The sequence below is a fragment of the Cnephaeus nilssonii genome, assembly GCF_951640355.1.
Source record: "Cnephaeus nilssonii genome assembly, chromosome: 14".
Taxonomy (NCBI): domain Eukaryota; kingdom Metazoa; phylum Chordata; class Mammalia; order Chiroptera; family Vespertilionidae; genus Cnephaeus; species Cnephaeus nilssonii.
Window position 1 is genome coordinate 44,546,217 of NC_137085.1, and position 18,380 is coordinate 44,564,596.

The 18,380-nt window shown below is 41.8% G+C and overlaps 1 protein-coding gene across 1 annotated transcript in view; it reads right to left on the bottom strand.

Annotated features, from left to right (window-relative positions):
- PGM5 (phosphoglucomutase 5) overlaps positions 1-18,380 on the bottom strand; it is a 165,048-nt gene that overhangs the window by 1,621 nt on the left and 145,047 nt on the right. The gene's annotated exons all lie outside the window — the stretch shown is intronic.

The window sequence follows — 18,380 nt, forward strand, 5'->3', positions numbered from 1 at the left end:
TCATGGGTAGGACACCTGTTCTCTGGGCCTTAGTTTCCTTTTTCAGGCAAGGAGGTTGGAGTGGGCAGGGGAGGAGGGGGAGAAGATTATCTCCAAAGTCTTAGCCAACTCCCAGAAACACTGACCTAAGATAGGAAACTGCACAACTCAACCTCCAGAGCACTGGAGCATTTCATGAACAGAGCTTTGTGACGTAGGGAACTCCAAAAACATGTCTTCCTCTGCTATCCTCCCTCCCCTACGTGTGCACCCCCCTCCGCCCCCAACACACACACCCAAGCTTGAGGAAAAACAACCGTTCTCTGTCCTAAGACCATGGGCCTGAAGAACCTACTATCTTGAGATGTCAAAGAAGATAGGCTAATCCACTGGCTAGCGCTGCAGAAAGAACTGCTCATTTCTCTCATGAAATAACACAGTGGTCCCTGAGGCTCCTCAGGGACCCCTAGAAGGAGGTAGGGTGGTTTAGAGGCCTAAGAAATAGATTCTAGGAATGACGAAGATATGATGAAGAATAAGAATCACTTCTTGCCCGTTAACTGCTTATTATTTCACAGGAATAAGGCATTGTTTTCCAAAGTGCGGAACATGTATCATTCAAGATGATTTTAGTGGGTACAGGAGACTATTTTAGGTGGTGCATGGACATGGTGTGACTTACAAAACAATGAGAAAGTCACTCTATTCTCCATTCTTCTTCAATCCTCCTAATTTCATCAAGGAGAAACTTTGCTGGCAATTCTGTACACTTTACCAATACAGAACATACCTAAGGCAAGGGTTACCTAGTTAGGAGGTGATACATTGTATGTTTTTATTGAATTCCTTTTTATGGTGCCCTTTTATTTATCAAGGGATAATGTGTTTTTCCTTGTAGAGCACTGATACAATTTTCTGTGGTAAATAGATTTAAGTGAAAACAAAGTGAGTCCATTTAAAGACAAATCCTAAGTAGAGATACTGATTTAACAGAAGCTTGGGAAATGCTGGCATAAAGGAAGAAAAAAGATACCATATTGAGGAAAACAAAACCTGTAATTTTGGAGCGTGGTGGGGGAGTTTTCTCACCTATACCTAACAGATACAGGGATGTAGGAAATGCATACCTTCTCATCAAACAAGAGCACCAGCAAATGCCCAGGGTACAATTAGCACAGTGTGTCCTGAGCGGAGTGTAGACACAGACCATCCTGAATGATAACTGAGCAAACTTTGTTTGGAGGGAGCTAAACTGCCAGAGTGAAGGTGAAGGATTTAATTCATTAGGCAATGGAAGTTGAAGGAGTTCTCTGAGCTCTCTAACTTGTTCAATAATTTCTGCCTCCAGCAGAAAAGTTATGAGTCTACCAGGAGTCAGTTAATGTCTATTGTGCTTGTTATTTAGACTATGCAATTATTCAATTATATGTAAACCAGTAAAATGTACTAGTAAATATAAATAGGAAGAGGTTTTTTCTAGATAAATTAAGTTGAATATTTTGGAAAGAATTAGGTAATGGGCATTAGCTAATCCTGTCAAATTAGATACTATAATATATTTGGGAGAAATAAAAAATATAAACAATTCTTTCCTCATATAACTTCACAAGTAAGTTCCCACTGACTATAAAGAAATTAAAGATGGCCTGGCTTGTGTGTCTCAGTGGTTGAGCATTGACCTATGAACCAGGAGGTCAAGATTCAATTCCCAGTCAGGGCACATGCCAGGGTTGCAGGCTCAATCCCCAGGGTGGGGCATGCAGGAGGCAGCCAATCAATGATCCTCTCTCATTATTGATGTTTCTATCTCTCTCTCTCTCTCTCCCTCTCTCTCTGAAGTTAATAAAAATGTGTGTGTTTTTTAAGAAATTAAAGGTGAGCATTACAGATAATGAATTATGAATGAAAATCTTTAAAAAAAATCACAACCAAACAGTATGCTCATGTTCAAAGAAAAGGTCTTGGACCAAAATTAAAAGATTGACAAATGAGTATTCATTTAATAATTTGTGCTAAAAATATAATGGTTAAAGTATGTATGCCTTTAATGACCTCTTATAACGCTCTTTCAGGATTAGTGAACCAAGCACTTGCCCCTTGTCCTAATCATGTCAGAGGGGAAGGCTTTGATGGGTATTATGCAAATCGAAGAAAAGGAAGCACATTTTGAAAACTTTATATGAGGAAGACCTTGAGCACAGGAACTCACACCCTGAGCCAAGAGCCCCAGGTGAACCTGGCACAGAAGCTGTGGAGCCATATGCCCTCAGGGGACCATGAGTGTTTGGGAAGAAGGACATCAGAGATGTTCACCATGGACTGAGCACTAGTGAGATCCACTGGGCCATTTTCCAGGAACCCAGAATGACTCTAGATATTTGTATGACCCTGAGGAGTTCTGGGAGGGGTTCCTAAAAATGCCCAAGATTGAATTGTTGCCAGCTTTGCGAAATGGGAGCGGAAAATCATAATTAATTTAAGGATCATAAAGTGAGGTATTTTTTTCTTGCCTGAGTGTGTAAATACAGGGGTGAACAAATGTAGGTTTACAGTTTCATTGTGACATTCTTTTGAGTTACTAAAGCTATTGTAATAATCATAACTTGCATGTCTTTTTCCTTATAAACAACCATGAGTCTACTTTTACCCATCCATATACATGTATATATAGAATAAATGGTCACACCATGAGGGCAGGAACTCTGTCGAATTTAGGGCTTAGAAAGTGCCTTAGAAGGTATTCAATGAATATTGGTGGAATAAACTGATGCTATATCAGTTTGATGAATGGAAAATGATGAGGCAGCTAGATTCTTCCGTGGCCATTCATGAAGGGCACTCTCGGTAAATAGAAGGGTCAGAGTAGTGGATCTTTACTGTTATGTTTTTCTTTAGAAATCACAGCTTTGATACATGTGAATCCTAGATACTTCTCTCATATCATCAACCATATATTATGGAAAAGAGAGAGGGGAAGTTAATTTCTCTGAGGCATTAGAAAGGCTCTCAGAATGAGGAGTGAGAAGAGGAGTTAAAAAATGAGAAGCCTGCCCAGCTGGCATGACTCAGTGGTTGAGCTCGACCTATGAACCAGGAGGTCATGGTCTGATTCCTGGTCAAGGCACGTTCCCCCGTTGTGGGCTCGATCCCCAGTATGTAAGAGGCAGCTGATCAATGATTCTCTCTTATCATTGATGTTTCTATCTCTCTCTTCCTCTGAAATCAATAAAAATATATTTTTTTTAAAAAAGAGAGAAGCCTGTGAATGTGAAGTTTCTCAGGTGTAATGGAAAGCACAAAGCTTGAGCAGCAGAGAGGAACAGGGAATGGTCTTGTTTGATTCCTTCCAGTCACAGATGAGGAAACCCAGTCTAAAGAGGAGACATGAATGGCCCAGGGTCACATGTGTTCAGTGGCTAAACTGGGATAAGAACATAGTGATGCCTCCTATGCTGTTCTTCCATTGCACAGTTCTGATTCTGAGACCCGTGAGTGATAGAAAAATGGCAAATAAATGAGTCTAAGGGAAGGGGAAGGAGAAATGGTAGTCTCATCATCCCACTGTGCCAGACAAGCCTACAGTAGAGGACAGGCCTGACTAGCCATCCCCACTGACCAAGAACAGGTGCATGGTGGGAATAGGAGCATTCCCAGTTACATGAATGCTTTGGAAGTTCTAAGATGATTCTTTGTGAACAAAGGAAGTCAACTAGTAGGGACTTCAATTAGGAATAGAGTATCTTTTTTCTAATTCCAGTACTTCTTAGAGTGCCTCACATAGCTTTTCTACACTCAGTTGTAGGGACCAGTGAGTGCTCATCCTGCAACAAACCAAGTTGGCAATATGTCCATTCAACAGTCCTCATGGCTACAAGGTTGGATGAATTTTGCTGCTGTCACCTTGTTTATTAAATGCCAGGCTAAAGAGGGAATTGGGGCCTGCATTTAAATTTTTGATACTTTGTTTAATGTGGATTTTTTTTGCATTGATTTTTATTTTAAAAAATATTGTATTAAGATATTTATCTTGCTTACTGAATTTTGGCGCCCCCTTAAATTTTATGCCCTGCTCACCTTACCCTAATCCCAGCTCTGTATTAGGTTTTAGCCTCCTTATATCCCCTGGAAGGACCAAGGTTTCTCCTTTCACTTTCTTTCCCATCTTATCTCTTGCTTCATGTGATTGTTGTTTGAATCCATGTTCATGTAAACTGGATCCACAATAACAAAGCCCTAACAAAGTGAACTCCTTACCCTGACCAGCAATAGACAGGAGAGGTGTAAATGACCTGAATGTCACAAGACTCGAAGTAAATAGTTAACTGATTTTTTTGGAGAAAAACAGAACCCTAACCAGAGACACAATCACTTATTAAGTAAGATTTGTCAGACTTTGTGGTGAGAGCCTGCATTGGGAGTGTGCATTGGGAGGGTCAGGAAAGTGTCCTGTGGGAAGGAGGGGTGGGGATGACAGTACTTATCCTAGCTCGTGACTTGGGGCAGGTACTACAATCCAGAGAATGCAGATCATTCAACACCAGAAAACACTGATATTCTGGCATCCATAAAATCAGGATTTATAGCAAACACCACTTTCTCCTGATCCTTAGGGGCAACCTGCAGCAACACTCCCACTTTGGTTAAAGCCGAACTGTCTCTCTCTCATGATTTCACTCAAACATTCATTTTTAATCTATGTGTTGCTTGCTTAAACTAAGGTAATGGTTCTCACACTTGAGCGTGCAATGGAACCATCTCGGAGATCTAATAAAATGCAGACAGCTGGCCCCCTCCCCTTAAGCCCCTGATTCGGGAGATCTGGGGTAGAGCCCAAGAATGCATTTCTAACAGGTTCCAGGTGGTGCAGATGCTGCTGGTCCAAGGACCACACTTCCAGAACCACTGCTCTAAGGTTGCCCACTACCGTGCCTATAAATTCTTTGCTCTAGATAAATACTAGGTTGCCTTGTTTCTATCACATGACTTCACTCTAAGGCCATAGCTGATTGGACCAGGAGTGGGTCCCTGACCTATAGGCAGCCAAATCATAGTCTGACCAGTGACTGAGACATAGCATAGGGCAAAACCTAAGCCAGCTGATCAGATTTTGCCTTAAACTGATAATAAATGCCCCAGACAGATGGTGAGGATAACACGCAGAGGTGAAGGCAACCACAGAGACCTGTACTCTTCCCCGGACATATGCACCCTTTCCATGCCCTGCGAGCTGTCATAGATAATCTGGAAAGAGGTGGGGGCCCCAAATGGCCACTACTGAGCTTCTTGCCAAGTCAGACAGGGGTGGCTGAGTTAGAAATAGTTTGATCCATACAATGATCCATACACTACAAGAATGTCCATACAATGAAATGTGACATTCTTGCCTCCCAGGAATTGTGGAGCAATTCAGATCTGTTATGATTATAAATTAAAGATCATCCCCTGCCTTTGTTTACAAAACATCTCAGTATTGGAGAAGGTTTCTGATTACACTTCCCTTCAAAACCCCAATACTGTACAGTGTAACAGAGGAGAGCCAAGTACAAGGGTCTGTAACCTCAGGCTACCTTGTAATAGGCCGGTAAGTGGGGGTGGAATATCCTCAGCTCCTCTCAGCAAGCCAGGAGGCCTGGCAAGGACTGGCATCTTCCTGGAGGAAGAGGTGCCCTTGTCTTCTCACAAAGAGGCCATCCACCAGCCTCCCTTTCCTGTGTATTCCCACTGAGGGCACCTTCCCTAATTTGCACAAAGGTGCCCTATAGGCTAGATGCTGCCCTGTTTACTGTAGTCCAGATTTTAGGTAACAAAAATGACTAGCTACTTTACATGCATTTGGAAAGCATATAGAAGCAAAATTATTACTGAAATTCAAATAAAATCCAACACATCTTTGTAATGTAAACTAAGTGAGAATGCTAAGCACTGCAAACATTTTATTCTTTACACATACAACCATGGTCCTAATTTTAACCCCCTTTTCATGTAATACACCTACCTATCTATTTTAATCCAAAATAGACCTAAAATTAACCAAAATACAGAATATGAAAAATAAGTATAGATAAATCTGAATTCTGAGCTCAACTCTGAGGGAGCCCATTTATCTTGTCAGTATCAGAAAAAATAAAAACTGCTCCACAAAAGCTCTCTTCTGAGGGGGGAAAGACATTCCAAGAAAAGAGCCGATGAAATACTACCCCAGAAAGTTCAATCAAAGCCAAAACTAAACTAGCGTCTTGGGAATACAGTGACCAGCCTAAGGGAAACCACACTGGCTGGGCAGGGGTGCCCCCTGCTCCACCATCCTCCCCACTTTTGCAATTGATTTGGATTTTAGGAGGTGAAAAGTAGCACTTAGGTGGCAAATCCAAAATAAACTGGAAGAGACATGAAGTCAATTTTCCTCTTTATTCAAATATGAGCTCCATTTGGCTCCACACTGGGAAATATGGAAGTACTGTGCGGGGAGGGGAAGGGGAGAGAGCAAGTGTGTGGCCAGCGTCTGCAGGTACAGCCGAAAACAATGGGCAGAATCTCGGTGCCCTTTCACTATGCCTTTAAGGAAACACAGACCGACCTGCCAGAGTTTACAGCTTAAACTTCATAAAACTGCTCTTTGATCACTCTTTCCCTTTTCCCTTTCCTCTATTTCTATCCTCCCGTCTGCCACCAAAAACATTATGAAAGGACTAGAAATGGCCAATTGGTTCAGATCATCACAATTTCTGCCTGCCCTCCTCAAATGTCCCTATCCCAGCCTCATGTTTCTCTCATTCGGGGACATCCATAACAGACATCAAATTTTCCTTCATGTAGGCAACTAGAGTTGCCCATCCCCCTACTACCACTTACAAAACTGTTAGCAGAAATGTAACTGCAAGGTTGAAAGCAGAGGTTATGGAAACAAAAGGACCACTGTCTCTCCAGTTCTTGTTACTCTCCTTGTAACCGCCTGCCTCCTCATTCTCCTCTGTTCCCAAACCGCATCTGAAGCCAAGAGCTGGGTTATCAGTCCTCATGTCATTTTTTAAAAATTGGGTTCCTACATTTGGAACAATAATGTGATTCAGCTTGGTTTTCTGAATCAGAAAGCCGTATCCTTAGAGATGAATGAAAAGCATCAACAATGATTGGTCAGCGGACTGCTACCTAAGGATGAAGTAAGGGACCAGGCAGGAAAGATGTGTCCCTGAGAAGTTCCCAAAGTGACTCCAATGCATACCTTGGTCTGGAAACTACTCTTACAAGGTGTTGTCTACATACTCTAGAAGGCGCAGTGTGTAATTGTGGTTACCAGAAGGACCCTGAAGCCCAACTTGTGTAATTCGCCAAAAGCTGCCATTCTTAGCACCCTTCCTGGATAGAAAAATGCTCCAGGACAGAGAGAGCTCTGGCTCATTTCCCTGAACTCCAACTGTCTTCCTATTCATGTTACTACTGGTCACTGATATTTGTCAAACAATGTTTTTATATATTTCTTTCATTTTCCTTTTCAGAGGGAAGGGTTAGTTTGAATCATGTTGTCCACCATTCCTAGAAGCTAGAAGTCCTTCATACAGGGTTCAGTTTTTCTTTTTGGCAATCATTTTGCTGTCAATACCTAAAAATCAAATTTCATATGAAAATCCAGGAAATCTGGCAACTCCGAGCTCATATATTAATAGGGCAATAACTGGAGAGGGCTGAGTATCACCAGAGTCCCCATTTAACTAGCACCAGTCGAGGATTTGCTGCCTGTTTCGGTGGGCATCTGAATGGGCTAGCACTGAACGGGCAACAATGTAATAGAAACAGTGAAATGATCTCAATATTAGTGAGTATACATTTTGCCCAGATAGTTCTAGCACATTCCTTTTCTCCTTTTCTGAAACAGAGATTATCACTATGAGGAGACTAAAGACTGCGAGGGAGTGAAGGGGTTGAGATCCTTCCCAACCCCTATTTCCTGAGATTCAAATTCTCAGCAGGGACTGAGCTGACCATGACTAAGACACAAACTATAATCCATGAACTGTCTCCTCTCAACCCAGCCCTCCCAGGGGCACACTGGAGCCTGGCAAAGCAGCTGTGCAAACAAAGGAAAACAAAGAGCAGGGATGCTAAAACCCCAACCCATTTGGCAGGGAGAACTGAGTAAAGCCCCGAGAGGATGAGCTCTTTTCCTCTCCCAAATTGAAGTGCCAAGGCCTAGCAGGACTCCTCAGTGGACAGATGGTGGAAGCCCATCCCAGGGGGGTAATACTGCTCCTCGGGGGAAAGGTTAACAGTCTTTGCACTTCCCACAACTGCCACTACAGCCCACTTGATGCAACTGGTTACAGGTAGCATTGGGGCATTCTCCAGATCCTAGAGGGTGCAGCCCTCTTAGGACTAGCCCTTTGGAAGGAATTTGAGGACATACATGAGGTTAGGAAGTCTGAAAGACAGACCACACTTCCTACTACTCTGGAATTGTGGTACTCAAAACTGCATTTGAGAACAGTCTTAGTAGATGGGTTGGGCATGTCAGACTGAAATGGGCACCCTTTCATAGGTGGGTGTGCATCCCCATATTTTTGATAGCACAAAACCCCTAGTTAAGACCATGGGCTCTGGTCTAGGCCCAAATACCAGCTATACTACTTAGAAATAGTAGGTTATTCCAATTCTCAGGGCCAAAGTTTCCTTTTATAAAACATGGATGGATGAGTATCTAACACATTAGATGGTGATAAGAATTAAATATAACATATACAAAAACGCATAGCATTCTGCCTAGCCCATAGACAGGCAGGCACATAATACATGCTACTGAATGTTGCTGTTTTTGTTGTTGTTGTTAATTATTATTATTATTATTATTATTAAATATATTTCATTGATTTTTTACAGAGAGGAAGGGAGAGAGATAGTTAGAAACATCAATGAGAGAGAAACATCAATCAGCTGCCTCCTGCACACCCCCCACTGGGGATGTGCCCGCAACCAAGGTACGTGTCCTTGACCGGAATCGAACCTGGGACCTTTCAGTCCGCAGGCCGACACTCTATCCACTGAGCCAAACTGGTTTCAGCTATTATTATTATTATTATTATTATTATTACTACTACTACTACTAGAGGCCCAGTGCACAAATTCGTGCACCAGTGGGGTCTTTTGGCCTGGCCTGTGGGATTGCCCAAAATTGGCTCTCCGATATCCCCTGAGGGGTCCTGGATTGTGAGAAAGTGCAGGCCAGGCTGAGGGACCCCACTGGTGCACGATTGGGGCCAGGAAGGGACACAGGAGGTTGGCCAGCCAGGAAGGGGCCACAGGAGGGCTCCAGGGCATGTCCAGCCTGTCTCGCTCAGTCCTGATCAGCCGGACCACAGCAGCAAGCTAACCTACCAGTTGGAGCATCTGCTCCCTGGTGGTCAGTGCATGTCACAGTGACTAGTCGACCAGTTGACTATCTGTCCCCTAGTGGTCAGTGCACGTCATAGCAAGTGACTGAGTGGCCTTAGCATATCATTAGCATATTACGCTTTGATTGGTTGAACGGATGACTGGACGACTGGACACTTAGCATATTAGGCTTTTATTATATAGGATTATTATTGTTATTGAAGCAGGAAGCCTACTTTTCTAGAATAGTAGGTGTAAGTGAGTGAACCAGCATTCTAGCCCCAACAGATTGACATTTGGTAGACAGACAACAACCATTTCTGCTTCGCCTTCCTTGCCCATAAAATGAAGTTCACACTATCTTCTCTGATGGAAGTTCAGGTAAAAAAAGATTAAGAATATCAAAAGTATTTCTTTTTCTTTGAATGAAAGAAGCCCAAACCACTCAAATCAGAAGTAAGATCTCTCTGCATCAGTGAGATACTCAGCCTCAGAAAAGCCAGCCCTCCTTTTGCAGAACCAATCTATGTAGCCAGAGGGAATCTGATCAGATTGCAGTTGGACAAGATAATGCTGAAAACCCAAGGAACAGACATCATTGCACTTGGAACACATTCCTTAAGGCTAGTTAGGACAGCCACACTGAGCAGCAACAGCAGAAGCAAAGTGGAAAGAAAACTTCTGCTATTAAGGCTGCCTGGGTCAATAGTAGAGGCAGTACAGCAGGAGAATCATTAACACTAGGCACAAAGGAGATAGAAATGAGCCCTCTACTCAAAGAGAGATTCTTCCCTGCAATTTAAAAACTATTCAGGAATCTATGGACAGTTAATATATATTTTATGAGTGCAGTGACCGGGAGTTTCTTCCACTTTTGACAAATGAACATGTTCTTCTGTGGACTTTGCCTTTAAAATACAACTGCCATATAACCCTTAAGTATTTTAAGTATATTATTAACCTTTTTGCCTAGTAATTGAAGTAGTGTTAAACTGTTTACCCACAATTTTAGTGAGGCTTCCTATCTTGGTAAAATCAAACAGGAACTTTACTTCAGGTTTAACAAAGTGGCGGCAGAGTAGGTGGCTGTGACACTCACCTCCTCCCAGGACCAAATTGGAATTACAACTAAAATATAGAGCAATCAACCTGAATAACCAACTGAAGGCAAGCTGAAGAGAAATCTTATAACCAAGGATTTACAGAGGAAGTCACATCAAGACTGGTAGGAAGGTGGAAGATACAGATAATATAATTCCTATCAATATACCTATACTGTAGTTCACAGAATTAGAACAAATATTCCAAAAATTTATATGGAACCACAAAGACCCCAAATAGCCACGGCAATCTTGAGAAAGAACAACAAAGTTGGAGGATTCACTATACTTGATATCAAACTATACAACAAGGCCATAGTAATCAAAACAGCATGGTACAAATCGGAGTATATCAAACTAAAACACTCTTGCACAGAGAAAGAAATGATCAACAAAATGAAAAGACAACTCACTGAAAACATATTCACCAAGGTGTTAATATCCAAAATTTATAAAGAACTTATAAAACTCAACACCTAAAAAACAAACAATCCAATTTAAAAAATGGGCAAAGGACCTGAATAGATGCTTTTCCAAAGAGGACATACAGATGGCAGATAGACATATGAAAAGATGCTTAACATCACTAATCATCAAAGAAATGCAAATTAAAACCACAATGAGATATCACCTCACACCTGTCAGAATGGCTATCATCAATAAATCAACAAACAACCAATGTTGGAGAGGATGTGGAGTAAAGGGAACCCTCATGCACTGTTGGTGGAAATGCAGATTGGTGCAGCCACTATGGAGTTACCTCAAAAAATTAAAAGTGGAACTGCCTTATGACCCAGCGATTCCACTTCTGGAAATATATCCAAAGAAACCCCAAACACTGATTCGATAGAATATATACACCCCTATGTTCATTGCAGCACTATAGCCAAGATTTGGAAGCAGCCCAAGTGCCCATCAGTAGATGAGTGTATAAAACAGCAGTGGTATATTTACATAATGAAATAATACTTGGAGATTATTATGCTAAGTGAAATAAGTCAGTCAGAGAAAGACAAATACCATATGATTTCACTTATATATGAAATCTAATGAACAAAATAAACTAACAAACAAAATAGAAACAGACTCATAGATGCTGAGAACAGAGTAACAGCTGTCAGAGGGGAGGGAGCTTGGGGGCTTGGTGGAAAAGGTGAAGGAATTAAGCAAGAAAAACCTCATAGACATAGACATCAGTATTACCAGAGGGAAAGTGGGGTTTGGGGAGGTAGAAGAGGGTAAAGGGGGGATAAATGGTGATGGAAGGAGACTTGACTTTGGGTGGTGAACACACAATATACAGATGATGTGTTATAAAATTGTACACCTGAAGCCTATATAATTTTATTAACAAATGTCAACCCAATAAATTCTATTTTAAAATAGAACTTTACTTTATCCCTGGGTTATTTTGAATCTCTCAGCTTGATTAGTATAATTGTGAGAAGAAAACAGTCTAACACTACAGAGTTGATACTGAGGTAGGGTTTCTATGGAGATGCAAAGTGAATCTGATTTTCTTGCTTCCCTTTTTATTCATTGTTCTGGCAAGCAAAAAATGGGTATTCAAAGGTCTTGAGACATTTTTTCTGGGTTATTTTCTGCACTTTCTGTAATTTTCCCAAAGGGGAGAATCACAGAGGTCAGTCACTCCTATAAATGCTCTGTAGCGGCTTGGCATTAGAGGGATTTATGTGGCTGGGGGGGGGGGGGGAGGCAGGGGGGAGTCAGTCCTGCTAAGCAGAGGTAGAAATAAGGATCCAAAGGCTGTCATAGCAGGAACTCTCACACTTGAATGTGCACAAAGATCACCTGGAGATCTTGTTTAAATGTAGGATCTGCTTCAGCAGGTTTGGGGTGGGGACTGAGATTCTGCATTTCTAAAAAGCATCTCGGTGATGTTGACATTGCATCCAAGGATGAATCTACAATGGCAGGTGAGAAGTTATAACACAGACCATATGGCTAGTGTCATGGGTTAAGTTGTATACCCCACCCTGAAAATTCATATGTTGAAGTTCTAACCTCCAGTACCTCAGAATGTGACCTTGGGAGATAGTCTTTACAGAGGCAATCAAGTTAAAATGAGGTCATTAGGGTGAACTCTAATTCAGTAAGAAAAGAAAATTTGAACACAGGCACACATAGAGGGAAGATGATGTAAAGAGATAGATAGAAGACGGCCATCTATAAACCAAGAAGAGAGGCCTGGAACAGATCATTCCTTCACCTCCCTTACAAGGAATCCACCTGCCAACACCTTGATCTTGGACTTTCAGCCTCCAGAAACTGAGACAATGAATTTCTCTTTGCACCACCCAGTCTGTGGTAGTTAGTTACATAAGCCCTGGAAACTAATACAGCTAGCAAACTTAAAGTATTTACTATCTGGCCCTTTACGTAAAGAAGCTTGCTAACACCTACTCCATGCGACTACTTTTTGCATTTAACACTTTGAAGCCAGCATGCATATGCCTCATAACCAGCAACAGAGACTCCAGGAATCTTCAGTAAGCCTACCTTTTGTCTCACAGGCACTTTAGTCTTTAAATCCTTTCTGGAAAATTAGCTGGAAACAACCAACCTTCAATTGCACATTACCTTCAATAAAATAAAATTAACAAACAACCCCATTTCAGTCCCTCTTGCTTCAAGCTAGGAGGAGAGAAAATTTGTTCCACAAGCTCCATGGATGTAAGGATTCTAAAGATGGGAAGAGTAAGAAAGAGAGGAGTGGAGAGACAGAGACTCTTGACTTTATTTTTGAACCTTTTAATACAGTGTGGTATATATAAGACACCATGTCATAGGGCCCTGGCACCCTTTTTAAGAGCAAGGTCATTACAGCTGCCAGTTCTGTTGGGACATCTCCCATAGATACAGTTTGCTCTCGGAGCATTTAATGGGAGAAGATATGACAAGACAGGTTAATTTCATTATAAAACAAACTGCTAATTATCTGAGACTCTTTGATCCTCATGTGACCAGAAACTAATCTACATTGTTATTAGCAATGTGCTATGAGCACATTAGCATTGTGCTATGAGCACTCTTTATGTGCCAGACACTGTCCAAAACACTTTATATGAACTATCTCATTTATCATCACAACAATCCTATGAAATACAAAGTATTTTTATTCCCATTTGACTGAGAAAGCACTGAAGCTTACAGAAATTAAGTTGCACGAGGTTGCAGAGTTGAAAAACGGTAGAACTGAGGCTCAATACCAAAGATATATGAGTCTAAAGCCCAACCTTTGAACAGTGGGCCATTTAGCCTAAATGGTATATGACAAAACAAAATTTTGGTGCCAAATCATTTTATCCACCTGAAAAAGTGAGCATGGTTTTGTCTTTTTCTCTTTGTATTAAGCATGTCTTTTATTATGATGGGCTGACACTTAGGGACCTTCCAAGGCTAGCTAATTTCTGGGAGCACACCTTTTATATGCAGACTGACCAAGCCAAACACCCCCTTTATTGAGCTCTCATTCTCAGGCCACTGTCCACCAGCTCTAATCACCCCAGAGCCAGGTACCAGACAACAAAGGCTGGTGTCTACGTCCCAGAGCCTGCTGAAATTATTCAAACTAGCAGTCCCTTCTTACCCTGCCTCGCCCTTTCTTCCCACAGGAACCACATTTCCCCCCACTTCTGCTTCGCAACTGATCCTGGTGCTTCCCTGTGTGGCCCTGCAGGGTATGGCGTGGCCTGTCCCCTCCTCTTGGGAACAGTGAGTAACAAGCTATCTTTTCAATGGCAATTGTCTCCTAATTTGTTGGCCTCACCACACTTGAACACTAATAAAACCTACATTTTAAAACACTCCCATAGTCTTATTTACCTCCCAGTCCCCTATCATTAAATTTGGAGGACAGAGGATACAACCTACCAAGCAATGCCTCACATGATGATTTCTACAAACAAAAAATGCTCACAGGAAACAAAAAGCCCTCATAAAACAAGAATTTCATAAACTTTTATTGCTTTCCCTCCTGCCCTAAGGTATTCTGGTATGGAGATGCTGCTGTTTTGGAGTTTATCACGCCTCCCAGTTTTCCTGGGAGGCAAAAACAAAGGATGGGGAACTTCCTCACCTGCATCTGAGCAGGATTTCTCATTCCAGGATTAGGGTATCAAAATTAAAATCAGCCTTGAGCAGACCTGGCTGGATAACTCAGTTGCTTAGAGCCGTGGTCGGCAAACTGCGGCTCGGGAGCCACATGCGGCTCTTTGGCCCCTTGAAATTTCTTTTGGCTCTCAAAAGAAATTTCAATCATTATAGTGTTGATATTTGGTTCTGTTGACTAATGAGTTTGCCGACCACTGCTCTAACGGTTAACTCATTAGTCAACAGAGCCCAATATCAACAGTACAATGATTGAAATTTCTTTTGAGAGCCAAATTTTTTAAACTTAAACTTCTTCTAACGCCACTTCTTCAAAATAGACTCGCCCAGGCCGTGGTATTTTGTGGAAAAGCCACACTCAAGGGGCCAAAGAGCCGCATGTGGCTTGCGAGCCGCAGTTTGCCGACCACGGCGTTAGAGCATCATCCCAATACACCAAGGTTGGCGGTTCAATTCCAGGTCAGGGAACACACAAGAATCAACCAATAAATGCATAAATAAGTGGAACAACAAAAATGGATATTCTCTCTCTCTCTCTCTCTCTCTCAAAATCAATTAAACAGTCAGCCAAGAGCAGCAGACAGTGGAGCTAAAACAGCCACATCCTCCCCTCAACTGCCTGGATCCTGTGTTCCCCAGGGGAAAACAGCGAGACCATGGTAGGGAGTACGGGCCCTTCCTTCTCCTGTGCTACTTGACTGCATGGCATAGTCCCTAGCCTTCTTCTGAAGATCACAGGCCATCTCCAGACTTACCATCAGTATTCATTTGCCAACATACACCATAATTTATGAGCAAAGCAAATGATTTACTATCCACCAAAGAAGGGCACTGCTTCGAAGAAACCTAACCCTCCACCAGCTCACGAGCTGGTGTACCTTTCTGCTGGAAGGCATGGAAACTTGGTTGTGTTGTGCACCTGGGTTGCCACAAAGAGGATGCTGGGAAAGCCAGATTATGCTGGCCACAGCTTGTCAAATCCATTCATCTGGTGAGAGAAGTTATGGCCCATGACCCTCTGTATTTGTGTGACCAAGGCAAATTCATTCATGCTCCATTTTCAGGCTGAGTAAACAAGATCCAGCAACTCTGATTTGTGGACTTAAACAGTGCCAGGTTAACCAGTAGCTGGTTAAGCATGTGCTTTGGACACAGCAAAGCAGAGGCACCGAAATGAATAGCATCATAAGGGGGAAAATGACATTTTGTAAAATTTCCTTACATTTATTTTTAAAGCTAGTGTTGTTTTATTTTGAATACAGGTGGGGAAGTGGGGCAGGGAAATATTTTTTTTTTCAGAGCTTCAGGTCTCTAAACCTTAATCCACAATTGAGCCAAAGCTAGGATCAAAGTATAACATTTAGCTCTTCTGCCTCCTAAGGCCACTAGGCTCTTGGGAGAAATTGGCACTGCCAAGATAGTCTTTGAAGATTTGGCATAAAGGTCTCTTTTGTGAATACTTCCAAAAGTAGGCGCCTATGGTGGGACTGACATGAGTAGTTTATAGTCACTGTCATCAAGGCACACGCTTTCCCATAAGTCCTAGAATGTCCCTGCCCTGAGCCAGCACACACTCAGTAACCTGAAGAGAGTTCAGACCCAGCACAGGCCAAAGGAAAGTCCCACTATCTTCAACACCCAAAGCAGCCCTGGACTGGGAGAGTCACCAGCCTGTGAAACACCTGCCAAATTCCCAGCCCAAGGGAGTGTTGCACACCCCACCAGATGATCATCCCAGGAATGGCTCTCAGTCCCAGGGAAAGCATCCATCCACAGCAACACAGCCTGATCCACATCTCAATATCGAAGGGAGGAAAAGAAGGACTGTTTGCCATTTTGATTTTCCAGGGGGTAGTGTACCTAAATGATTAGAAACAGAAAACCTATACATCTTTGCTTCTTTCTCAACTGTAATTCAGCTCCAAGCTGTACTAAATTCCTTTCTATGCCACTAGAGGGAAATCTAACCCACCTGACCACAACTTGTTTCTTTTTTTAAAAAGGCTGAAGAATACCTTGAGATGTTATCTTACTCAGTTCCTTTCCACCCTTGCCCATATTTAAAAATCATCTAAATCTATGTGGTCTAGAAAACCAGCCACCTCAATTGGATAGGCATCCTCACAGTTGAAATTGTTCTAATAGTCAATCTGAGTCCCTTACAGTTCAGCTTGAGTTTAATTATTGAAATTACATATTCATTAGTTGTGGAGAACAACTGGTCATCTTTCTCTGCCTCATATTAGTTTTTAAATTCCTGAAGACCTCAGGCAACGCCTCTCTTCCATGCAAAATGAGCCAGCTATGAACTTGGCCACAGCATTTACATCCCAACTCTTTAACCATGTATTTCTTTTCTTAACTCTCTCTATATTACTCCACCCTCCCTGATATTTCCAAATTACAGCAATACAGATCAAACTCTGAGAAGTAAAATAAAATGGTGTATTTCCTCATGACTGTCCTTGCATATATGGTTATTAATACATTCCTATGCAGGGTTTTTTTTTAAATAACAACATAATGTTTTTGTTATATATTTATCTAGTATGACTCCAAAACCATGTATATTTGTGTGTGTGTGTATACACATATACATATATACATATGCACATACATTTACACATGTACATACATACATACTTTTTCATATTGTCATGAAAATTGAATGTCTAAGTGACAGTCTATTTATATGTCACTTCTGAATTCCATTCTGTTTCCAAATCTTCTACATCACACATATTATTTCAATTTCTAATTTTATTTTCCAAGTCACTTCAGATATCCCATTAATTTTAAAATATAACCAATATGTATTTAGAACATTATTATTTTAATCATTTTAAAAGCATATTCACTGATAATTCAAATTAAGGGAGAGAAAACTGGTTGGTTTCAAAACACATTTACCCACACTTATTAAGTGTGGTATAATAAAAAATATATTTGATTTTTGTCTTTAGTTCCTGGCACAGAGCTCCCCAAATTCTTTAAATTTCCCGAGGGATAGGAATGCCTTTTGTTATTCATAACAAGACCCTTTCAACCATACCTGAGCTTATGCTCCTGAGGTAACTCTTGGTGGGCCCCTACATTGATAGCTTTAAGGTGAGGGCTATAATCAGAGAACTGGGAATAAGGGGTTGGGACTTTCTGCCCAACCCAACCTCCCAGGAAGGGAGAAGGGCTGTCGGTAGAGTTCATTCACCATTGGTCAATGAATTATTTAATCATTCCTACATAATGAAACCTCTGCTGGGACAGTGGTGGGCCAGGAAGCTGTAAACACCCTTGCCCCACACATTTCTTCCATTAGGCTGTTCCTGGGTTGTACCCTTAATAATAAACCACTAATCATAAGCTAAGAGCTATCCTGGGTTCTGTGAGTTGTTCTAACAAATTATCAAGCCTAGTATATTGGCTGGAGTGAAGAGGGAAAGCGAATGAGAGGTGGGAGATGAAGTCGGAGGTAGATCTCCAGTGAGGCATTTGGGGCCATGGTAAGGGTTTAGGCTCTTCTCTGAGTGAGATGAAGAGCCCTTGGATGATGTGAGCAGAGTAATGAGGTGATCTAACATGTCTTAAAAACATCACTCTGGTTGATGTTTTGAGACTAGGTGTGGGTAGGGAGTGGACAAGAGTGGAAGGAAGAAGACCAGTGAGGAGACCAGTGCAATGATGTAAAGGAGAAAACAGAGGCTTGGCCCTGCATAGAAATGGTGAAGGTGGTGAGAGGAGGTCAGACCTGGTTGTGTTTTGAAGGTCATGTTGGTTGGATCTGATGTTGAATGTGGGGCATGAGAGAAA